The 26,572-nt window shown below is 37.4% G+C and overlaps 1 protein-coding gene across 2 annotated transcripts in view; it reads left to right on the top strand.

Annotated features, from left to right (window-relative positions):
• The first annotated feature begins 1,206 nt into the window (after positions 1–1,206).
• The window catches only part of tafa3a (TAFA chemokine like family member 3a), a 98,679-nt gene continuing 73,313 nt past the window's right edge, over positions 1,207–26,572 (top strand). For both annotated transcript variants that reach the window (XM_084426395.1, XM_084426394.1), the window contains exon 1: positions 1,207–1,626. The gene's annotated coding sequence lies outside the window, so the exon portion shown is untranslated. The remainder of the gene's footprint in view (positions 1,627–26,572) is intronic.

The following is a 26,572-nucleotide window of genomic DNA, read 5'->3' on the forward strand; positions in this document are numbered from 1 at the left end:
ATGACTTAAATCATAATAATGACTTTAAAAAGTCAAAGTCATAATCATTAATAAAATGTGGAAATTACATAAAAGTAGAAATAATTATACATACAAGTACATACATAAGTAAATTATGACAAAAAGTCATAATTATGATATAAAAGTAAAAATGATGACTTAGTATGTCAATTTCCGATTTTTTTATCTCATAATTATGACTTAGTATGTCATAATTACGACTTTTATCTCAAAAGTTCAATATCTTGAAGAAATATCTTTTTTAAATTATGAAATTATTCAAATAAATTATTACTTAAATTATTATGAAAAGATACGCCTGTAAACAAATGTATGGAAGCCCATTTCCACCACATAAGGGGAAAAAATTACGACTAAAATTAAGACATAAAAAGTCGAAACTAGGACATACTAAGTCATATTTATGAGATGAAAATCTAACTTATGACTTAAATCATAATAATGACATTAAAAAGTCAAAATTGTGAATTAAAAAGTCATAATAATTAATAAAATGTGGAAATTATTACATACAATTTATAATTATACATACAAAGTAAATTATGACAAAAAGTCATAATTATGATATAAAAGTAAAAAGGATGACTTAGTATGTCAATTTCGATTTTTTTTATCTCATAGTTATGATTTAGTATGTCATAATTTCGACTTTTTAAGCTCATAATTATGACTTATGTCATAATTACGACTTTTTATCTCAAAAGGTCGATATCTTCAAGAAATATGATGAAATTATTCAAATAAATGATTACTTAAATTATTATGAAAAGATACGCCTGTAAACAAATGTATGGAAGCCCATTTCCACCACATAAAGGGAAAAAAACATAAAAAGTCAAAATTGACATACTAAGTCAAATGTATGAGATGACAAGTCAAAATTATGACTTAAAAAACGTACTTTTAATTAAAATGGCAAAATTATGACATAAAAAGTCATAATGATGACATAAAAGTGTCATATGTGGCTGAAATTGGCTTCCGTACCGATGTCAATGGGTCTGATATTTTGCAATCTAATAGCAATGACATTCATTTATCACGCGTAACGAGTCTGCAGCCACCAGGGGGCGCCATTTCTCCACAGCGCCGGGCGCGCACAGAACCCTCTCCCCATGGGTTCCTCCGGATGCTTGAAGTGCTGAACACTTGAGAGGCGAGTCGAGCACCTCACCATCCCTCTCCACACAACACAGCGAGCAGCCATCCTGAACACATGACTGCAGCAGCCCAAAGCCCTCACTTCACAACCACATGAGAAACCTAGAATGGATATTTGAACCCTTCGTTATAATAACTGCAACTAAATATCTCATCATCCATGCTTATTCAGATCCGTTCCAGCGCGCAAAGTTCAGACGCATCTGAAGGAACTTTGGAGAGTGGGAGTTTGAAGGACTCATTTGAGACTTTCTGAACTGGCGCAGGAATCGTTTTAATTTGATTTGCATTCTTGTTTGAATCTGTAGGTGATGCTTTTCTCAGGATCGTTTTTGCGCAAAGGGAAATTATCAGTCTTCGGCACTGCTGGGGTTTTACTTCTGACAATGAAAAGCAAATGAGACCGTTATTATCCCTTCACTTTTATTGACGGCTCAACTACAGGTAAGTCCTAGATTATTATTAGAAATTAGCTTTGAAATAAGAAAAATGCGTTGTACATCTGAGTTACTGACGGAGCATAAAGGATGTTGGAAATGGGATGATATTTTATAATAATTGTTTATTTATTTATTTTTAATATATTGTTATAATTTTAGTTCCAAATTAAATAAAAAAATGTAACAAAACAACCACACACACATATATGTATATATGAACATAATCGACAGCTATTCTATTCCTGATTTAAAGTGTAGTGATGCAGATTTACTATGTATTTATTTCATAACTGTGTGGAATTTTGATTAATAAATGACATTGAGCTGGTGATATGAAGATGGTAATGGTACTAGTGAGAATACCAGAGCTGATGATGATATGATGTCGATGGATTGGGTAGTTAATAATAGAGAGATGATGGTGACCACTAAAGTTGGACATATGGAACACATGAGGAACACCCAGCCGGTCCGATGCCAAATCCTCTGTGCTGGTGTGTTTGAGAGTTAAATGGCTTGTTTGGATCTGAATCATTGCTGATTGTTGTTGGGGTTGCAGATCAATGTCACATAACCCATAATTACTGAACAAGGATTATTATATCAGTCAGCATCTGTGCTGCAGGCCACAGTACAGGTGCACCTTTGCAAAAAAAAATTCAATGACTGTGTTCGAAATCTTCAAAATGCTGCCTTATCATTATCAGGCAGGACTGTAGGAAACAATCCATGTTTGGCTGACGTTCCTTAACATCAAATCCAATCCAATCCCAAAATGAAGTCCCTCCCTACACTTTTTTTGGTTGCACTTTATTTTACAGTTTGTGCACTTTCAGTGTACTTACCCACAAATGTGTAAGGTACTGAGACTGCATGGGTCATGGGGTTTTCCCCAGAAGTATGTCACACTACTGAAGTGAAATGCTTCGAAGGGAAGAAAGGTGTATAGGGGACCACAAAAAAACAAAAAAATGTTCCTTGGAACAGTTTCTGCGTCATCGTGGAGGTGCAGTGGTCGCTCAATTGTGTACGCTGCTTGCCTGCTCAAAGAATCATGGGAGCGAAGTGTCCATCAGTAGTTCCCTTCGAAATCCTTTATTCTGAAGGTTCCCATTGAAGTGGCCAGTTTTGAGCACTTCAATATGCTGGCCATGATTGGTCTCACTCCGAAGTGCCCTTCAGAATTTATCTCATTTGAAAGGCAGCAATTGTTTATATTGTTTATATTCATATTTACTGAAATTGCTCCATCTAGTGGTTTTTAAAGTCATTATTACATATATATATATAGATATATATATATGTGTGTCTACTTCACTAACAATGATTCCATAAATCTGTACAGTTGGTTCAAAGAATAAAAATGGCATCTGACGGAGCGGTTGAAAGTAAATTAATTTCTGAATGCCATTTTTTCAGCTTGCATTGCGGTTATTAAATATTCACTTGGTTGTCTAAAGCTCATTTACCTTTGTTCTATAGATCATCAGAATTCAAAGCCTTCTGAGAATTTTTGAGTTCTGAAGTCGTAATTATGATATGTGATTTGATGCATCGGATGATTCACAAGTGATTTGGTTCATTTAAGTGATATTGTTTGGAAGTAAATGGATACAGTTAAGCACTTTCATATAACTTTAGCTCTTTTCACATCCTGACAAAGAAAGGCTTTTAGAAAGTGCTATTGCAACAAAGGTTGCATCTATCTGTGTATTTTATTATTCATATGTTGCCGACAGAGAATGATGAGAAATTCAGTTTTGTCATGAACGTTCCTCATGAACTGGCTAAATAAGTAGTGTTTTCTGGCATGCCTTTTGCACAAAATGCGTACAGGTTTAAATAGTACAGCAGCGGCTGTGTCTGAAGGCTGAGAAATGCTGTCTCTGCAGGCCGGATACAGAGAAGGCAACGAGGCACGTCCGAATCCAATGTTGGTGCCGCATTCTGTCTAAACATCCTGAGATGCTTTCATCTGATTCATTTTTGAAGGCAGCAGAGATGTATCATGCACTGCCTATGGTCTCCCACAACCCTGCGTGCTCGATTCCATGATAGTTGAGCGAAAAAATTAATATGGAGCCTGAAAGGTCAGTTTGTGTGACCAACTTTTTCATTTAGCAAGAACTTACTATTGAAGTAATTAAGTATTTGCTTTGTTATCACGAAAGTTCTTTCTAATTTGTTGTAGATCATTAAACCGTTATGCTGTATAAGTTTTGTGAGGAACCTCCTGCGGAGTCATTGCCTGATAGGGCAGCGAGGCAACAAGTCATTATGCCGAAGCTTTCAGACGCAGCCAACATTTCCAAATGACTTCGCTTCCACATGATTCTTTAGATGACACACGCACGACTCCCACTTAAAGGAATGAACATGTTCACTCAAAAATCAAAGTTTTCATCATTTACTCACCCTCATGGTTTTCTTTCCTACGCAGAACACAAAAGAATATAATCTAATCATACAATGAAAGTCAGTGGGGTCCAAAGTCCTTTAAGAGGTGTCATCAAATAAACTACACTGTCTGTTAAATCACTGATTAGGCAAGTAAGCAGCTACCTTTGGTTTCAGTGTAGTGATTGGAGAAACAAAGCTTTTTAATACTCTGAATCAATTAAACCATTTGCTTTGCTTTGATTCACTGTTTCAAAGCCCTTGAAACCCCACGCTATTGACACCTGCTGGTCAAAACAGTGTAAATGCAACGAAAACCCAGCCCAAACATACATAAAAACAGCTCTTACCAAGCAATTACAAATATTTTCTTGAAAGGTTAAAGGTAGGGTATAGCCTGGCTAACGTCAGACCTCGTCTCATTGAGACGTGGTCTGGGAACCACATGTTCATTTTCTCGTATTTGAGGCGTGGTTTACGAATGCCCAGAGCCGTTTATTGGGCGCTACGAATGTCTATCAAATGCGCCTGTACGTAGCTCATAGCCAATCGTTTCAATTATACCAGATGACGTATGTAGAGCGACAGAAATTTGACGATGGGTCAGAGATTTATGTGTACACGATGGCGTTCAGCGACTAAACTACTTAGAACACTATCTAAGGCTGCATCGAAAGGTAACTTCGCGTCTAATGCCATGTTGGATCCATAGATATAAACAAACCGCTTCGGTGTGTCGCATAGACGTCGTCATCGTCTTGCTGCTCCCTCCCCGTTCTGTGATTGGTTCCTTTTTGAGGGGAAAATCTGGTCCATGGTGTCCAGGCTGCCTAGCAGCGTGAATAAAATCGAGCTGCGCGCAAGGCAGCATGGGGAAACCCAGGCTAGGTAGGGTAGGCAGACAATAGCAAGCTAGCTATCCTCCTCCTCCAAAGCCACTCCTCCTCCAAAACATGAACGTGTACAGCAGGGAGAAAACAACTACCTCATATCTCAAAGCATGTAACATTACAATAATAATGAACATAAACAACTTGAAGAGCTCTGACTTATCAGCTGACTGCTGCAGATTCATTGTGGCGTTTAAAGTGTTGCCATTGAAATGCAACAGCTCAGAGTTAAACGTCACGGGATGCCATCTCTTTAATGCCATAATTACGACATGGCGTGAGCGCAGCATAAGCTCGTAGTTTTGGTTCGGAAGGAACTGTAAAAAGGGGCTGCTGTTTGTTTTCGGCACTCGGTGACTGTCTGTCTACAACTCTGCATAGCCTCATAAAGGAACATACTGATGATGAGCAGGTAAAGCATACATAGGTTGACAGGCGGGTAAGACATTCTGTCCGAATGCAATGATTGGATGAAAATGTTTTGGTCCTGAATCTTCCAAAGAAGATATATGCAAATTTTTTTTATATTTAGACCACTTCTTTTATTGATTTCTCTCAGGACCTGAAGAGAGTTTCAACCAGCATAACAAAAAGTGTTTCTGGAAAACATTTCCCTTTAATCTATTAAACGGAATATTAAAATCATCAAATACCATTAAATATGAAGTGTCTGTATAATACTGTATGTGTTCTTTTATTAATTTCTTGGGCTTGTTTTTGCATTTTGGCTAGTCAGTCCAATGAGTGACAATTACTGCTCTTCCTTTTTTACTATACAAATGAGTCAGTACAAATGTCTACAACTTTATAAAACTGATCCAACATCAGGTAAAAAACATGGGTCATGGGTTCACTGAGATCCGAAACTTCTTACTATATAGTAGGTGTGACAAAAGAAGTATGTCCGAATTCACAGTACTCATGAACGAGTAGGTAAAGAGTACCCGGATGACCTGCTACTTCCGGCGAGATTCTGAAGTGTTCATATGATGGACACTTTACTTTCCCATGAGGCCACGGGAGAGGATTTATGAACGGTCGGTGAAGCGACACAAATGACGCTGGTATGTCACATGATAATGACAACATGGCGAATGTACGTCCAGATTACATGTACACATTCATTCTATATAGAACATTCTTTTTTTAGCGGTCGTGAAGTAATTACTTATTCAAAATAAGTACCTACTCAAGAGAGAATGTGATTCCGGATGCAGCCAGAGTGTTAGTAATCAAGACCCATAGCTTATTCGCTTATGGCCTGTAATGAAATCCTAAGTGTCAAAATGAAAATGAACCATGCCGTAAAACAAGAGCAGAGCGGCAGAAATGAAAGCGAACACCCCTGCTTATCTTGTCAGCCGGGCCGGGCCCTGACTTCACCAACTCTCTGCACAACTTCTCCTCCTTTTACATCCCCTCCTTTTGTCTCCATCCTTTTCATCTGCCCTTCATCTTGCTTTCCGCGTCTCGTGTGCGGTCAGCTGTTTTTTGCAATTAGCGCTATCATCGCATTTCATCCAGCAGAACAGCGGCTGTAATAACCTTACGGCTTTTGTTGCATGCTGATACTATTCGCCCTTGATTAATTGCGCTCCCAGGAGAGCGACTGGAGAGCCGCCGTAGATCTTCCCTTTCACGCCCCATGACAAGTGACCCATTACTGTGCTTTATAGATCGCCGTCAGCAGCCTTTGAAAACGCCTGTGGGCCTGTTGGGCGATGATTTTATTGTGCCGTGTTATTTGTGGGAATTGCTGACAGACAGACCAAAGGGCAGCTGCGGATTTTTTTTTCTTTTCGGTTTGTTTCACTGCGAAACGTGGCGCTGCTCTGTTAAAGTCAATGTATCTGCTGGGCAACTTAAATTGGTTATGCTCCCCGGGTCACGCAAACAAAGGTCACAGCATCGCAATCTGTCTCGCATCTCAGAGCATCATTTGACAGTCTGATGACAGATCACAGTGCATTACAGAAACAGACGCTCGCTTTCACCCACATATTGGCATTTCAGATCATTTTCTGCAGAGCCACCGAGAGAATTTGTTGTCAAACAAGGCCCAAGAAAAATTCCTTGTGTGTGCAAGCAATAAAGCTCTTTCTGATTCTGATTAATCCAATTATTAAAGAAATTTTTCACTCATAAATGCAAATTTCAAAATTCAAAAAGATCTTTTGCACAATGTCCTGGCTGCTAATTTCCATGCATTTATTTTGAAACAGTTTTCACTCAATGAATTAAATGGGGAATTTTGATGTTGAAAGGCTGGAATAGTATTTATTTATTTATTTTAATTTACAGTGCACCGAAGTACCCTATAAAACAGTTCATATGACTTATGACTAGATTTGAAATCTTCTGAAGCCATATTTTGAGGAAAATACCAAAATGGAAGCTATTATTGAAGTCAAGTCACCTTTACTTATATAGCGCTTTATACAACAAAGATTGTTTCAAAGCAGCTTTACAGCAGGGTTCTCAAGTTTTATCAAAAGCTTGGAGTGAGATCACATGCGGTTAGGGGAGGAGCCCTAATGGAGCCCCGCCCCCGCCCCCCAATTTGACCCATTGTTCATAATTAACCAGCACAAATTGAAATTATAACAATTGGTAAATCTGATAAATGTCAGAGCAATTCATCACATCAAATATACTCTTTAATGTTATATTTCAAAATTACAAAAATATAACAAATTGCTCCAAACAGTTTGGAAAAACAAATCTTTTTGCATTTTGAATGTGTCTAGTCGAAATGGTATAATGATTTATTGTGTGGTGGGACGTTGTGAACAAATGACATATTAGAGTATTAAGGGGTGTGTGTGTGTGTACACAAGAGTACACACTCCAGCGTATGTAATGTGTTTTGTGTTGTAAGTGTTTGTTGCACATTTTGATGCCTTGATAACACAGGGGTAGGGGGCTCCCACTTGAAGCACTGTGGCTCGATGCCAGACATTTAAATTAAAATATTACCCAGAGCACTCTGCTTTAATACATGTAGCCTTAATGTAACTAGAAAGACTATTACTACAGTATAATATATAAAATTATATAATATTTAAAATAAAATGAAGAAATACATCTTTATTCCTTCCCATACCCACTAACATTTCCCTTAGTTTCAGATAACGTAAGCTAGCCAAACTGTGCCAAAGCTTCTGGCCTGGTTGCAAAGTAGTTGTAGAGTTTTTGACTGCATCAATAATAATGTATACGATGGGCTATATATTAAATGTTCTAGCCTAAAAATGTTAGACGAGCTTTCTTCCAACTTACCTTCTCCATCACGACGTGTGTTCGCGCGATGTTGTTGGTCACCTAGTAACGAACGTACGGTGGCCGAGAATGTTCCGTCAACTTTCGTGTGTTCGCGCATCTATGTTGCCTAGTAACAAACGCAATCTGGCCGAGATACGTGCTGGCGGCAGGAAACTTCACTTTGTGTGCCTGCGCCTCGTATATATATAAAGCTTGCAGGACAACTTGGTTGGCATTGCCTTTTCAGCGTGAGAAATACACGGTGTGGCGTGTGAGCGTGTGAACTGGTTGAATTGCGTGTGTCTCACGGCCAATGCGTGAGACTTGAGAACCCTGTTTACAGTGATAACAGGGAAATGATTCATTTTGTCTGTTGTTCAGCTTAAGTCAGTTCAGTGTTGATTCAGTTCCGTTGAAAAGATGATCAATTATTAAATCAGTTCGTTTCATCTAAAAAGCAGTTATGTCGTCATCCAGCTCAGTTGAGTTCTCAGTCAACAGCGTCAGTACAGTCAGATCAATAATATTGTTGAATAATATTAAGTGTCTCCAACTAAGAAAACCAGAGGTGACCTGGGGACCAAAAAACCTTGGGAGAAACCAGGATCAGTTGGAGAGCCAGTTCTCCTCTGGCCAACGAACGAACAAACACAGTGTGATTATGATTCGGACTGCATCACGAGTCAGAATTCAGATCGGGATCGGTAGCATTCACTGAAAATCTTTTTCAAATCTCATTCACTCCTGCATTCGTGCAAAACTGGATCGTCAAGAAGTGTCATTCTAGGTTTATTTTTAATGGGGAAACTATTCCTTAACTAGAGGTTGCAGCAAAAGTAGCTTTCATATTTTTCAGAATATTGCTCTTGACAAGATGAAAATAATCCCTGGTATTTCTCTTTCCTCTAACAAAGAACAATGTTGTTTTTCCACTAATGAACTTGATATCCTAAACTGAAAATGACAGCATTTTAATGAAGAGTGCTTTTCTAAGCTCTTCATCTGACAAGATCGTAAAGGCCAGTTAGATTTGAACAGATATTTCTCGTTTGTAGCCGTGGTCAAGCTCAGGTACTATCCGTTTGAGAGCGTGTGACCTTCTGATCTGTGAGATATAGATAGATGGCGGTCTAGAACGTAGGAAGAGCTCTCAGACTTCCTCTAAGGCAGGTCAATGCGGCAATCGTTAGCAGTAATAGGATGACAAGATACTTTTCTATACAGACATTTGCGCTAGCAATTATACAGGACTTAACATTTGCTTTTAAGGTCAGGAACGTTGGAACAAGACTAATGGATCTGTGAACTACACATGAAGCATATCTTGATCACTTTTAGTTTTCCTCTGCAAGTGTACGTCTGTGTAAGAAGCAGGTGCATGAATCACTTCTGCTATTGCACAATGATTTCAGGAATAGAAGCTTCTGGTAAGCAGGTGGTGTCTAGCTGCCTTTTTGTTTCCTATATCAGTGGTTCTCAAGTGGTGGTTCACAAAATGGCTTGCAGCTTGCAGGTCTAAATACAATTGTAAATGCAAATTATATGAATATACTGTATAGGATATATATATATATATATATATATAGCACTCTATATGAATACAAATAGTGAAAATTAGGGGTGCACCGAAATTTCGGCCGGCGAAAATGTTCGGCCGAAAATGGCATTATCGGTTTTGGTCCGAAATAAAAAAAAAAACAGCCGAAAACGTAAACCGAAAATGAATGTCACCCGCCCCCCTCCCATCCGTGAAAAATCAACGAGTGCGTGAAATTACACAAACAGAGCTGACGGAGATTGAAACATCTGGTGAGGAGCGCACCGCAAACGGTGCCTGAGAAACGGTTACGTACAAGTGAGGAGGCGTACACTCCCTCACTTTTCTGAGATGTTTGACGAAATTTTACAGGAAAGCACCTCGATTCGTTGCGGTGTCGGAACAAGCGCAGCCGCACAACAAATAGAGACGTATCTAGCTGAACTACCCATTGCCAGAAGTGACAATCCCCTTGACTACTGGCGCGCGACCCAAGGCCGCTTTCCATTGCTTGCGCGGATTGCACCACGCAGGTATTTATCTGCCCCAAGCACCAGCACAGACAGTGAGAGACTATTCAGTGCAGCATCTCATGTTCTTAATGAGAAGAGGAACCGTCTTTCCTGTCAAAAAGCTGAGCAACTTTTGTTCTTAAAGAGAAACCTGCCACGTTTGCTTAAATAAACAGCAGTCCAATTTTCTGTGTATAGCAGTTACATTAAAATTTGCGTAGCACTGCACAACTGTGTTTCCTAAGGATTAAGTTCTATTGCTGTTTTTGCACTGTTGTTTTGCATTGTTTTGCACAGCAATTTCAAATGTAAGTAAAAAATAGTTTACATGCAGCAGCAGAATAGAGGCCCACTGCCATTCTGTGATTTTGTGTGCAGTTATTCAGATAATTGTGGATCTTTTTTTGCACAACTGTTAAAAAACAATTTTATTTGATGGAACATAAAACTTGAAGAATAATATTATTTGGTATTATTATTTATATTTATTGTTAAAAATATTTTAGCTTTTGTTATGTAACTGTTAAAAGTTTGATTATTCTATTGGTTTGTGATTTTTCATTTCAGATCCATTAAATTCAAGCAATTTAAATATATAAATATATATATATTATATACGTTTTTAAAAGAAGCCATTTTCGGCTTCAGTTTCGGTTTTCGGCCAAGCGCATCCTAAATTTTCGGTTTTGGCCCAGATTATTAATTATATTCATATATATATATATATACATACATACTAATTATTAACATAATTAATACATAATTATTAATATTTTATTATAATATTATTATTAATTATATTTATTATATATATATATATATATATATAACCAAATGACACTTTTTCCAAAGAAAATATGTTATTGGTTGTTGGTAAATAATATATAAATATTAATTAGTATATGGTTTTGCTAATATATATATAAACATGAATTCTGCATTGTGTTGGACATACGAGACAGATAATATGTTCAGAACTGGATACAACCATAAATACATATTTATTTACATATATATATTGTTTACTTGGCTCTTGATGTCTAATGTAAAATCATGGTCCTGAAGCGAAACCAGTTGAGAATATCTTCTATATTGATCCAACTTATATTTCTAGCCACACCGAGCGATCATAGATCATCATTGTGTTTAAGATCACTACACATGCATGAGATGGCAGGTGATTTATTGCAGAGACGAGGCAGAAGTGCGAGAGGGCCGTCCAGCCTGTTTTGTTTCCTGGGGAACAGAACGCTCTAGTCATGTCCTCGGCCTTTAGCCTGTCGAATTCTAGAGGCTGTAATTTGGAGATATTGCTTTGCATGCTTGTGAGAGGGAACTGCAACTGATGCGAGATAGATTTGCCATTGTCTTCCTGCCTCAGAAATGAGCCTCGGCTCGGTGCAATCACACTGTTGCTGTGTCAAATTGAAATCATGCAGCCAGTCTGGTCTCTGTTAGCAAGGAACGGATGAAACACAGGGACATTGTAACAAGGGCTCAGCAACTAAGAGCTTTTTAGTCAAAAGACCAGTGTTTCATATGTCATATAGGGCATGACCAGATCTCGTGCAACGTGTTGGGTTAGATGGGATGTTCAATAAAACCTTTTGATACTTTATTTGAACCAATTATTATTGCCTCTACATATGTGTTTAAGTCATTTTAAATGCTATTGTTCATTTCACAGTAAAATTTACCATAAAATAATCGACCGATAACTAAAATAATCGCTAGTGACAGCCCTAGTTTCAAAATGCATCTGCGTTGTTTTGCATTTTGTGATTTTCAGTCGAATAAAAGACTATTTTTCTAGTCATATATTTCATCATGGAAGATTTCTTAAAAATAGTGTCAAAATCATCTCGTCTCGTTCTCATGAGCCCAGTATCGTGTATTGTCTCGTCTCGTGAGTAGAGTGTATCGTTGTCACACCCCTAATGTTACCCCTTTTGTCGTTTCATGAATTGTTTAGGGTTTCATAAATGTTTCACTGTTTAAATGTAGCTGGAAAACCTGTAATAGTATGTATAATAGCAGGTTTCATTGTGACAACTTACCCCATGTATCTATGCTAACAAAAATATGCTCTGCTTTTGCTAGAGAAAAATAAATATACTAAAATGTATTTGAAATATATTATGTATATACATTTGCATATTTATGTACTTAATATAAATACCCTGCAATTGTACTTTTAGTATTATAAATTGGTATACTTTAAGTCTGCTAAATTGGAACAACTAATTTTGTAATGCACTTGTAAGTGCTGAAGTTCAACTAAAGCTATACTTAAAGCTGCAGTCCGTAACTTTTTTGGGTTAAAAATGATCCAAAATACATTTTTGAGCAAGTACATAACCAGCCAGTGTTCAACACTATCTGCTTGCCTTAGCTCGATTCAGAACGGTAAGCTTGTAATAATGTTTTTAATTCCAGCGGTACTGGTGGATTTCCGTGGGAAATTCGAGCATGTCTTTGCGTCATTACATCACATCTGTACACATAAAGAAGGAGTCTCGGCTAGTAGGCTATATTGCGGGTGAGGATGTCGGAGTTGGAGATTTATAGCCTTTTCTCACAGCACTTATAAGATTAAGATATAATTAAACTTATCAATTTGATGGTAGGTCCAGAAAGGTTCAAACGACAATCACCAGTGACAACTGGAGATTCACCCGTTGTAAAATGACTGTAAAATGAGTGGCTACAGAAAAAAAGAGACTGCAACCGGCTCATGCGAAAACAAGGATAATATCGGAAGGGCATTAAATGTAGTAACGCAATGCTGATGTTGTTAACATTAACAATTTGAGAACAAAGTATAATTTGCACGGTTTGACGTGATATGATAAGCGATCGTTAGATTTAATCAGCGTGATTTACTGCAATGCTTTTTTCCCCCTTAGTTGGTCAGAACAAAAGTGGATGTTACTTGTTCAGACGAAATATTCCAGTGAATATTCTTATGTTGGTCATACTTCCAAAAAGTAGAATCTGTGATTCTGAATGACAGTATCCACACCGGCGCGGCGACTGACAGCCACATTCTCCTCATAACATTGGATTCATCCGCGCTGTGCCGTGCCGAGGCACAACCCACGTAAAGTTGATAATTCCGGGAATAACTGCAATTGCATATTTCGAACAGAGATGGCGACAAAGAGGAAAAACTACGGACTGCAGCTTTAAGTATATTTGATTGTGCTAAAGTGGAACTATTGCAAGTATACTTTAGGTACACTTTAAATATCTTGCATTTAAACACTGATATTATAGAGATCATACTATCCTTACTAATAGTGCTATTAAAACACATTTTAGGCTTAATATTAAGAAATGTGCATTGTGCAATAAAGAAATACTCCAAATAAAGTGTAATTATAATATTCATATCAGTAAGTCTCAAGTGATAATGTCAGTAAATATGTTAATAGTTTTGTAGTATACTTAGTATTAAATAAATGTATTTTAAATACACTTCGGTATGGATTTTTTTCACTAGGGTAATTTTCCTATTAAGTTATAAAATCATTATTTTTGATGAACGTCCAGTTTTTCTTGGTTATGCAAAACGTTATTTAAAGACCAGATAACTTTGAAAGAACGTTCTGTTAACATTATTCAAGGTTCTGAGAACATTCCTTGTTAGCTGATATGACAACAAGCCCATTACAAGAAGCCCCAGTCTTCCCATTTACTGTCTTCACTTAGCTTGTTTTCATTCATCCACCTGGTTTTTACATTCTTGCAGAGCTAGCATGGATAATGAAGCAGCATTGGGGATTTTTCCTCTATCGAATCTTAATCTTTGGGTTTGTAATTAAAAGTACTAAAGCAGTCTCAAAACAGCATGCTTGAATTACCAATTCAGAGCCACTGCAGAGCATTGAATCTGCAAATATAGCAGCTACAGCACACATTGAGATGGATGTCACACTCCACGTAATGTGTCCAAAGCTCAGTTGCGTAGCCAATTGAGAAAGCTGTGATGGCTCATGAGCCGTGGCTTATCTCACTGTGTGTCTGCAAGAACAATGACAAAGCCTCAACAAAATAACAATAAACATTCAAGTAACAGCACAGACCAAGAGGAAGAGAAGATGATGCTGGTCCTAATGATGGCCACACTGTTAGATAAATGTATACTTTTATTCAGCGAGGATGCATTCAATTGATCAAGCATGACAGTGAAGACATTTACTGAATAATGTTACAAAAGATTTCTATTTCAAATAAATGCTGTTCTTCTGAACCTTCTATTCATCAAAGAATTCTGAAAAAATGCATTATGGTTTCCACAAAAATATGATGCAGAAAATTCAGCTTTGCATCACAGGAACAAATTACATACTTTTGTATAAAAAATATTATTTTTAAATACATAAAAATAGAATTACAATTTAAAAAGTTCTTTACAATATTACTCTTTTACCATATTTTTGATCAAATAAATGTAATAATTATTATATTTTGAAGACAACTGAAACAAAATGACTATGGCTGCAATAGATGCAATTATTATTACTCTAATGTTTGGCATTAATGTGATGAAAATCATATTATTCTAAAGATGTCATGGTAATGTTCCCAAAATTATTCCCCCCCCCCCCCCCCCCCCCCCCACCCACTATTGTAATGTTATGTTAGATGTATAAACCATATCTATGTCTGTCTACACTCTAAAAAAAATGCTGGTTTGTTTCAACCCAACTAATTTTTTTAATTACATTTTTAACCCAACATTTGGGTTTTGTCCATATTTGACCCAAAATTGGGTTAAAACAACCCAAAACAGTGTATAGAAAAATCATTGTGATTAATCCCATGATTTTGTTTTTTAGACAGTCAATTATATTACCTTAAATGTGTAATGTGTAGAGTAATGGGTTACGTTACTAACTGCAATTTTTTTCATATAATTTGTAATCAGTAACAGACTACAATTTGTAAGGATACCAAGCACTGACCATTCATAGGTCTATGATATCTCATCATACTGTTTGCAGCCAGACATAGCAACCAACTCACCCAATGATGTGAGTTTGGGGGCGGAACTTTCTTTTTGTCTGACCAATACGGAAACAGGTGAAATGATCTGGAAACCAATTCGTAAACAGTCATTGTTTTGCAATTCCGTTTGGTGACTCTAGTGGTGCAGAAGTTACTTCACCTTTAAATTGTTTTTAGAGGGAAAATCCATTAAACAGAACTTAGTTGTTCACCACTTAAGCAGCTAGGTGGGAATCATTAGTCTAAAATCGCATAACCTTGATTATGCAACAGCGTAACCTTGCGGATATTTTGCAAGTGATTCTTCCCTGTGCCGATGTGCTCTTTCTTGAATGCAGCTCCATGTGTGATTGGATTTAGCAGAGAGCAGGGCGGCTTTGTGAGCGCAGAGAATGTGAGTGGGCATCCTGGAAGCTTCTGTGCCACCACATAATGCCTGACTGATGTGAGGAGCGAGAGACAAAGAGAGAGAGAGAGAAAGAGAGAAAGAGAGAGAGAGAGATACTGGAAGAAACAGAAGGAGGGAATGAGAGAGAAGGGATAAAGGGACGGATAAAGAAAGGGGGATACAAAAACGACAGTGCATGAGAGAGGGATGAGGAAGACGGGCGACGGAGGCCGCATGTTTTATAGATGTCATTTAAAAGAGCGTGCTGGAGTGGAGGCAGACTGCAATGAACTGTGACCGCGACAAAACACCAAGACAATAAACAAACAAATTGGTTGCCTTGGAGTCGTCGGCGTGCCATTCCTCCTCCCACCAGAGCGAGAACATCCCCACATCCTGCACGGTGTGTTCCTTTGAGATTAAAACGGGAAACACATCTCTCTCAGTCTCCTTCTTTCTCTCTGGCCACCGGGTCTCGATTGCTCTCATTTTTTTTTGTTTCTACGTATCTCTCTCTCTCTAACTCCTTATGTTATGGAAAATGTTATTGCTCAATGGTTGCTTTTTCATAGCTCATGAGATCTCAGTTATGTTTCATTCAAGTATCAACTTTTTTTTTTTCTTAAAAGAGAGACAAAAGTGAGACAATTGTTGATACAATTTTTTTTACAGTATGCTTTTGAAAGAAGTCTCTTATGCTCACCAAGGCTGCATTCATTTGACCAAAATACATTAAAAACAGTGATATTGTAAAATATTAATATATTTTAAAATGTCACATGGTCCTTCAGACATCATTGTAATATGCTAATTTGGTGCTAAAAACATTTATTATTATTATCAATTCTGAAAACAGTTGTGCTGATTAATATTTTGAGGAAACTTTTTTTTTAAAGGATTCTTTGATGAATATAAGTTCAAAATAACTGCATTTATTTGAAATAGAAATATTTTGAAACATTGCAAATGCCTTTACTGTCACTTTTGAACAATATAATGCATCTCTGCTGAATAGAATTTTGCTCACCAGCCACTGTGGTTAGTGATTTTCCAAAGTTACTAGACACTCAGCATTTTCACTGGCCCCAGCTGTGACATTGATACCTTGGGGAAACACTGCCATATAGATATTTTTAATATCTCACAATTTGGCTGCAGGTATATTAGGCTGCTGTCACTTTAAGACCTGACGCACGGATCCATACTGTTACACATGGATTTTTACTTTCACTTAAAACATATTGTGTTTACATGAATACTCATCAAGCCTTGCATTTTAACATTGTTTTGTGTGTATTTGACTGTTTAAGTACTCAATTTAGTACTGAGAGATGGCTTTATGTGCATTGGGTGAACAGATAAAATAGAAATAAAAAGTAGTAGCGAGCTATAAAATGAATTGATTTCAATCAGTAGCACAGTTAAGGTTATTTTGTTGGATTTGATGAGAAATATGCGAGTTATTTTTTCCTTGCACACTTTGGTATATTTGCTAATCTCAGCAGTTTGACATTGTTTTTCCCCCTGAAACTCTAAAAGAGACACATGAGATTACCGGAGTCTTTTTCTCAGGGGATAAGTCTCTATTGAATCTCATTGCTCTGATCTCATAGACATCTCATTCGTAATTGCTATATTTATACCTCTACCTCTTGTTATTATTCCTACTTGCAAATACACCAAATGTAATTGTGTATATGCTACGGTAGTTGTGTTTTACTGCAGTGACATCTGTGTGTTGCTTGAGTCTCGAGTGTAATGCCGTCTTCGTCGGAATTATCGTAAATACGAGTTTCCAAGTTAAAAATAGGACATGAACATCCTCTCATGTTGTATTTACCACTGGGAATCTCTGGGATCATTTTGATATCCGAGTTCCCGAGTTGAGCGTGCCATAAACTATAAACATGACGATTGCTGCTGTGACAGGAATGCTTAGTTATTTCACAACAGCTACAACACCTTGTTTTATCATTAAAGTAATGCATATTTACATATATGAATAATCATTTGAAGCGTATTGTAGAGCAAAAATAGCCTGTATTTGACCCAAAATTCCAGAATCGTCAGCAAGCTGATTATCTAGACAGCGCTGTGAATGTTTATATTGTGGTCAATGAATGGAAATAGTGGAATTGGATTATGGAAATAAATATCATTTTGGCTTTAATAAGATTTTCCCCAAAATAGGGAAGAATAAACCCAGTGTTTTCCATGATTTCTGTTCTTTCCGACAACAAAGCACTTGACTCGTAATCACGACTTCAGAAGCGGGAAGTAGGATATTTCCGACGGCACACGAAGGCAGCATAATTCTTACAGTCCGCGAGCTGGTCACTGTTTGTCCACTGCTTGCCCTGGGCTCCATCAGGCTGAGTTTATGTGGCAGTCTTATTGTGAGGCGCTGTGTAAACACAGTGAAATTGCTCAGGGCCGTATTCCTCTCTCCACACTCTCTTTTCGATCCCACCGGACTTATTTTCAATATGCCACTCTCAAAGCAAACCATATTACCATAAGCTCTCTCAATATAGCAGGGCTGTGCAGAAAAATATCGTCCCAGGCTGAAATTTTGATGAACAGCCTAGCGTGACTTTTTCAATTTTCCCGTGCCTACCTGATATCAGATCGACCGCTCATTAGTTTACTTTCACTTACATGTTTGGAAAGCACAGACGGACAAATTGAGATGCGCTTGGAATTTAGGCGTACATGATATTTCTGGTACAGCCACATTGTTTCAGCCACTTGGTCTAACAGCAGTGTGGCTTACTGGCTTATTATTTTTCTCAAAGCCAGGGTGAGAACTGGTTTTGTTAATTAAACTGTGAAGAACTTAGATTAAGGTCTATTCAAATCAAGAGAAAAAAAAATACTTCTGTGATGGCAAACATGAATTTTTAGCATCATTACTCCAGTTTTCAGTTTTACATGATCCTTCTGAATGCTGATTTAGTGCACAAGAATTTTTTTTAATAAACAATGTTGAAAACAATTGTGCTGCTTAATATTTTTGTGGAAACCATAATGCATTTTTTTCAGGATTCTTTGATGAATAGAAAAGAACAGCATTTATTTGAAATAGAGATCTTTTGTAACATTATAAAAATGTTGGACATGCCTTACTATTTAACAAAACACCAGGGCTACACTATAGCACACTAAAAACAAATGAAACAAGAATCCAATACACTTACACGCTACTGCTGACATCTGCTCCAGTAATACTATCCTATTCCCTTGATATCAAATTACTCTTTTTATTTTATTTTATTTTTTATACTTTTCACCTCTCTTGTCAAAATTTAGCCTGAGGAGTTAGCACAACAACCATTAGGATCAGTATCTGACAAGAACATTTGGGTTGTATGAGGATTGTGTCCTTAAAATACCTGTAGAAATTCCTATAAACTGGTAGCATAAACTGCTACCTAATAACTGATTTACTGCTTCATTCATTGTATGTAATTAAACAGGACATATTTGTAATGACTATCTCATTTGTTTACATTGAGCACAACATATAATTGAGACATGAGGTGTTTGCAAATGGAGAGCATTCGCTGTAGAGTTGTGCTCCACCATTACAAGTCACGGATGTACCGCCCACGACGTTCCTGACAGCATAATCATGGCGGTGCTGGAACTGGCCTCAGAGGCGTCCCACTTGCCCTCCCCTTCTGTGGGTTCCCGCTCCTGCCACACACCCATGCCACGTTTGTTGCAGCGTGTCGGCGTTTGGCAGCCCTTATTCCTTCTCCTTTCTGTTTTCCCAAATCTCCATTATCTCCAATGCCGCAGAACGTCCTGAGGCGTTTACTGTCAGTTCTCAACAGCTCTTAATGTTCGGTTTGGCTTTGCGGTTTCAGATAAAACGCTGTGTTGTGACGGAACAGAAAAAGTTGTAATTTGGTGTTTCTTCAACTATGGGAACTTTTGCCCTGTGGAAAATTAACTTTCTCAAAACACTTTTCAAGCTCTTCCCGAATTTTGTCCGCTAAACATATCCAACAGTTTATGCAGAAGAATTCTGTCGTTTTTGCCATTTCTTATGAATGTCATATACAAATCACCATTAATTCTGTAAATGACGGCAGGGGAAATTACATTTTATACATTTTCAGGGGAAAATGGTCTTGCTATTGCTGATTTGATAACTTGCATTTCATGTATCTAAAGACACAGAATTATCTTAAATACACAGAAAAAAATCTATCCATCCATCCATCCATCCATCCATCCATCCATCCATCCATCCATCCATCCATCCATCCATCCATCCATCCATCCATCCATCATAATCCATCTCATCCATCCCATCCATCTATCTATATCTATCTATCCTGATACTGTTGTCTCACCAAGTGACTTTATTACAAAAAAACTTTATTAATGGCACAATTGATTGAAATGATCATGATGGAATTGTTTCAAAAAGAAAAAAAAATCAATACAATGAAATCGGCCTATAGTCTTTTCTCTGTTAATTCGCTCTGCACTTTTTACTTCATCTCTCTCTCTCTCTCTCTCTCTCTCTCTCTCTCTCTCTCTCTCTCATTTTCCATGCATCCCAACCTCTGCCAGGTCCGCCCCACGCATGTAATCATTAGACTGTAATTTGGGGCTGAAAATCGCAATTATAGGCTATGGCAAATCGGTTGTTATTTTTCTCTGATGCTTGTTATTTCTTTGCCTGGGCAGAAACGACCCCTCTCTGATTGTAATTAGGGGAATACGAGACAATAAAGCACACAATTATGTGAAAGGTTTCCACGTTTTTGCGCTTGTCGGCCAGGGCTGGGGGCGGGAGTCCCCGGGTGTAAACTGCAGCAGTGAAGAGTTGACAGATTGAAATGGGCGCCCCTGGCAGTTTTTGACCCTCTCATGTCTAATAAATAAGCTGGCAGAGCAGAGATCGAAAGATCGACAGAGGAAAGATTTCACTCTCTTTTTCTCTCCCTTTTCCACCACCTGCTAGGGCACTTTCTTCTGACCTAACATAGAAAGTCTTCAAGTTACTCATCGTCAGACAATTCTTTGAAAGAACAGCGAGAACTTCAAAGGAGGTCTCTGATCATAAATTCATTCCACGCCGCCTTGTCTTGGCCTTGATCTATGACAAAGAATATGAATCAGAAATCGGAATATTCGTTTTTGTTATCTCTCCCCCTCCCCGCCTCAAACCCCACCCAAAACTTGGACTTGGCTCAAGGGCAGCTTTGGGCCTTTTGATCAAGCCGTTTTCTCTCATATGTATATGTGAATACGTTGAGATAAGACTAGATTGTCAGGACTCAAGATCGAAGCAATCCGCTTGTTGGAATGGAGCCGTTTGAAAACCTAACAAGCGATCACATAAAGATTCCGTATCGCTGGCACATTTTGCGGGGGAGGGAAGTCAAATCCTTCACGGTCCAATCGAGCCTTTAGCAGTCAAACGCAATAATGTGCTTGTTTTAAGCGTTCTTATGACCATCGTGGAAGTCTAACACTGTGCTGAGATACATTTTTTTGATTGAGTGCTGAAATTGAACGAACCTGGAACACAATCGTTAAATAGGTTCACAACACCCATCAGTCATTGGTTTAGGCTGTTACTTCTGTCTACGGCTTGATAAACGCCAAGCCTAGCAAGTAAAGTCAAAGTTGGGTTGTGTCTTTTTAAAAAAAAGGAGGATAAATGCTTTTTTTAATGCTTAAACTTTATTTCAGAGCCCCTAAAGGCACGTGGGAATTGGCAAAAAATGAGACCGAAGGAACAAATATATTTCAAAGCATATATTTTTATATATTTATTTTTAGCATTCTCTCATAAAACTCGACTCTCTTACAGATATTGTAGACATGGATAATGTCTAATGTTCAGCTGTGAATACATCTTTTAAATGATATAATGACTTGGTTGACCATGTATGTGATATTTTTTAAGAAATTAAAATAATAAAAATAAAAATATTTTAAGCAATAATGTAATGTACATGTTTTACATTTTTTTTTTTTCTGATGTTTTTAAAAAAGATTCCATAACAGGAAAACATTTAATGACAATAACAACAAAACTTCATAATACTCAAAAAGACACTCGCCATCTACCGGTAAATGACCATATTAGCCGATATATTGGAGTAGTACTGTTGGAAACATAAGCAAAGTATGTGCGCATACATAATATTCATGGTGATTTGAGAATTACTGTTTGAGAATTAATGACTTTTAAAACATTCTGACAGTGTCTCCTTCATATCTGTCATATACTACAAGAATTCAAGATAATGGAAAGACATTTTGTGCCCTACTTATCTAATTTAAAGGTCTTTCCATTGTGTTTTTTGCGTATAGACGACAACGTTTTGTCAAAATGATTCCTGTTCACAAGGATCCGCAAAAACGACTAAAAAACGCTGTATTATGCTGCCAGGCCAGTAGTTGGCGATGTCACTTTGTAAAGAGACACTATCCGCCTATAGACGGAACCTGGGCTAAACACGTAATACACATGCACATGATGTCAGGTTTCACAAATTTGCGTTCTTGTAGGTTACATCAAGTAAATAATGGTTCCGGTTTCAAAAGTTTGCGTTTTCAGACCCCCAAAACGCCATTGTCGTGTAAATTAACGAGAAAAGAAACTCATAAAAAGGCATTTTTTAGTTGAAATGGTGACGTGTAAACGGCCCCTTATTTCCCCCTAAAATGTTCATTGCAGTACCTTAAGGGTACATATTACTACTCTGAGGTAATATGCACCTTGTAGGGGTAGATATGGTACAAAGTTGTCCCTGTCCCAGTGACAAGCTGCTGTACCTTTAAAGGTTTTTTTTTTTCTTCTGACAGTAAAGAAATATACTGTACATATGGCTAATTGAGAAGAGGTGTAATATTACCTTTCCAGACTAATATTGACCTGGTGGAGGAAATTTTCCTTAGACTTACATTGAAGGAGGTGCAAGAATAATTTCTATGCTAGAAAATAATATCATGAGACCGAAACGTTTTGTTTGTTAACTTTGGACACTCATTGATAGATCACCAGGCAACCAAAAATGCTGCTCTTTACAAATTAAGCCCATTAGGCACATATGGTTGGACATCTTGAATATTTATGTCACAGTCACTCAAAAACAAAACAAAAAACCTTTTCAACCATTAAATTCTCCGGGTTTGCTTCCAGAACAATTTTAAGCACAGTCCCGCGGATGATTTTACCCTCGATTCTCCTTTTCCACAAGGCATTGCAGTGGGTTGGATTCCAAAGCAACATTTTGAGACAGTGTCAAGAATTACAATGTAAGGAGAGAGAAGACAATGGCTTATCTGCAGCGCCTCTGCATCTGTGGAGGTGACTAATTTCTCTGAGCTACGGAACCATCACTTAGAGTTCAGCGGGAAAAAAAATGATAACGTGTGAGAGAAAGAGGCACGCCAAGATTGGATGAGCTCTGCTCTACTTTTCACAGGAAGGAAGAGCTACCCACATCGCTGGAACCTGACATGCTCTCTTTTCCCACTCTATGGCCTCCTGTCTGTTTGACAGCCTGATCCATGTTTACTTCCTCTCAAAAGCTACGGACAAATCATAGACGGCCATGAACGCCTCCTCTTCCTCTGCCTCAATCTTTTTTCTGTGTGCGAATGTGTGTTCGAGATGCCAACCCTGATGTTTCCTCTCTCCTGCTGGTATTTCCACTTTCTCAATGCATGTCAGCCAAGTGGAAAAGACCTGTCAATCAAATAAAGCATGCACACAAGCCAGTATTTCCGAAAGAATTCTTTCTTTGGAGAAACCCTCCATGCAACCGGGTCCTAACTACAGCCCTTATTTTTTAACATTTGTTTATTTATAATTACAATTAATGTTGTGAATTTAATTGATTCATTTGGAGGAATTTGCACCTTGACCACTACAGTGCATGGCATAATAATAATGATTTTGTTTCTACCACATTTGATTTCATGCTCATTACAAGTATTATTAGCTCATAAGAGTCATCTAGTTGTGTGCAGCTAGCGAAACCAATGCAATAGAAAGACGTGTTGTCTACAACATTTTTTTTTTTTTATGCCATCACATTCAAGTCAGACTGCCAACTCACAAAAAAAAAAACATAATTTCTTTTGTCGTGGCGCTGTGAAGGAAACACTGGCACGCACATAATTAAACGTCAAAGAACACATGCGGATCTTGCAGTAAAAGTAATTCTACACTTCCAAAATTACTCTGAATTTTGACAACAGACAGATGTTTCCATTGATTCATTCTTTCAACGGAACGTGTTCTCTTGAACTTACATAAAACTCATTACACAAAACTTTCTAGATGGCTTTCCTAGAGAGCCACAATTAAATGTCAAATACCATTCAAAAGTTTGGGGGTTGGGATTTTTTTATGTTTTTGAAAGAAGTCTCTTATGCTTAACAAGGCTGGATTTATTTGATCAAAAAATACAGGGAAACAGTAATATTGTGAAAAATGATTACAATTTAAAACAACTTTTTTCTGTTTTAATATATTTTCAAACACAATTTACTCCTGTGATCAAAGCTGAATTTTCAGCATCATTACTCCAGTCTTCAGTGTCACATGATCCTTTAGAAATCCTTAGTGTGCTGATTTTTTCCTCAAGAAAAAATGTTTTTATGTTTGTTGAAACCACGATACATTTTTTCAAGATTATTCGACCCCAAACTTTTGAACGATATATTCATGATCATTAGATCATCATCAAAATGAAAAATGTATTTCTTTTATTAGCCTATGCATAAAATGTTCAAACTTTATTGAAAATTAAAAATACACAGAGATAAAAGGAAGGTCTTTAACGACCACAGTGATGAATGTGTCTCACAGAAATCTGGTCATAAAGTTGTACGATCTGCATAAGTGGGCACTTAGAGGGAAATCTTTCTAGGGCTAAATTAAGTTTTAAACAGGGCGCTGACCTACAACCCACATCTCCATAACTGAGATCTCTGCAATCATTTTGCAAACAGTTTGTGTTAGTGGTGTTTTTTTATTCGAACAAGCCATTCTCATTCACTCCCAGGCATTATATATTGTTCATTGAACTCTCTCCCTTGTGAAGCACATGGCTGCTTTGACCTTTTCTCTCTTTAAAGTCTGCCTATAGCACAGGGCGGTGAAGGAGCATATCATTGGTTGGACATACTGAATGAATATGCCCATACTTCTGAATGAGCAATACTTTCCCTGCCGATCAGAATCAAAACACCTCATTAACGACTCTTTTGAGTCGGTTCACTCGTGTGAGTTGGCCAAACAACATAGCAACATTGTCTGAATCGGTTCTGCGTTAAGTCCAAATCTTGTAGGCAGTTCATTCACGCACTGAATCATTTGGAGCGGTTTCTCGTTCCATAAAACAACGCAATAGACTGAACAAAAAAGATAAAAAGAGCGAAGTGAATATTAACTTAGTCTTTTGTCATCAAACACAGAAATCCATCCTGGGTAGAGTCGAATAATTTAAGTTAAATCCCATCACTGTGAATGACTCTGTATGATCAGGCATATCCAACCAGAACATATATCACGAAGTAAAGTAAAAAGGATATCATACGAATTCATTTAAAGAAGTATTATATTACCGTGTGTCTGCTGAATTCCGTCAGCGGTTTATTAGAATCAGAACGAGAGATTCATGATTCTGTTCTTTTCAATGACTTGATCAAACGCTATAGAAACACGTTTGGAATCGGTTCATCATGATTCAGTTTGAATCATTGCGTACAGCCATCTGCTCTGATGCGTTTGAAGCGGTTTCTCATTCAGTTAAACATTAACACAAAACTTTTTTAACACAGGGAACACAAATAGCGCCTGATTAAATAGATATTTCCATACAATCCATAGAAATACATCTTATCGTCTACGAGCGATGAAGGTCTTCATTGTGTGGAAACACCTGCACGCGCCACCCCCGAATGACTCTCCAGGTAAATTAAAACTCGAATGTATCATGCCATTACCAGGTTTTTTTGGACATACACTGTGGTTCTTTGAATTACCTTAGAGTAGCCTACTATGTAAATATCAGAGACCACTGAGAACATTATATCCCATACAGAAAATAAATAAATATTGAAATATATTTTTAAAGTGTCAAAAATATATTTGCATTGTTGTTCACTTATATTTATCATTTTGAAATGTATTCTGAAATATAACGAAAATATATGATGTTAAGTGTGAAATATATTAATAACATGTAATGTAAAATATATGACAAAATATATGGTCATAAAATGTTTAGCTTGCTAAAGAAGGGTCGAAAATGTATTTTGATCATAGTAATTCCTCTACCTTTTCCCCTATACACAACAGTAGGCTACCATATTTCACTACTGTATTATGACACACAGCTATAATAAATACTGTACTTACATTTAAATGACTGCAATGTAAAATGACAGATAGTTGCTTTCCTAGGACTATTAGGCCATATTAGGTGGCACGTACCTAACACTAAGTGCAATTATTAGATTTATTGTTGTTTTATTGACATCTTTCCTGAAGTCATTTAAATATTGAAAATATGCACAATATTTATGATGCAAGTATAACAGTGACACTCCAACAGTGAAGTGCACTTAAACAATAGATAGAACTCAGTGTCTAACACTGCATACACACACTATTAAATAACTGTATTCAATTCTGTAAAAATAGGGGAAAAAACTCTGCATTCTGTGTGTTATTTCCTACATAAAATTGCCATTTTAGGCCAATAAAGTCAGTAAAGGGGCAGCTGTGGCAGCTGTGGCCTACTGGTTAGGGCTTCGGGCTTCGGGCTTGTAACCGAAGGGTTGCCGGTTCGATCTCCGACCAGTAGGAAAAATGTGGGCGGGGGAAGTGGTAGAGCACTGCTCTCCCATGCCCACATCCACAGCTAAAGTGGTCTATCTAAAAAAATTAATTGAAAATGTGTTGTTTGTTT

This window comes from Rutilus rutilus, assembly GCF_951802725.1.
Source record: "Rutilus rutilus genome assembly, chromosome: 12".
Classification (NCBI taxonomy): Eukaryota; Metazoa; Chordata; class Actinopteri; order Cypriniformes; family Leuciscidae; genus Rutilus; species Rutilus rutilus.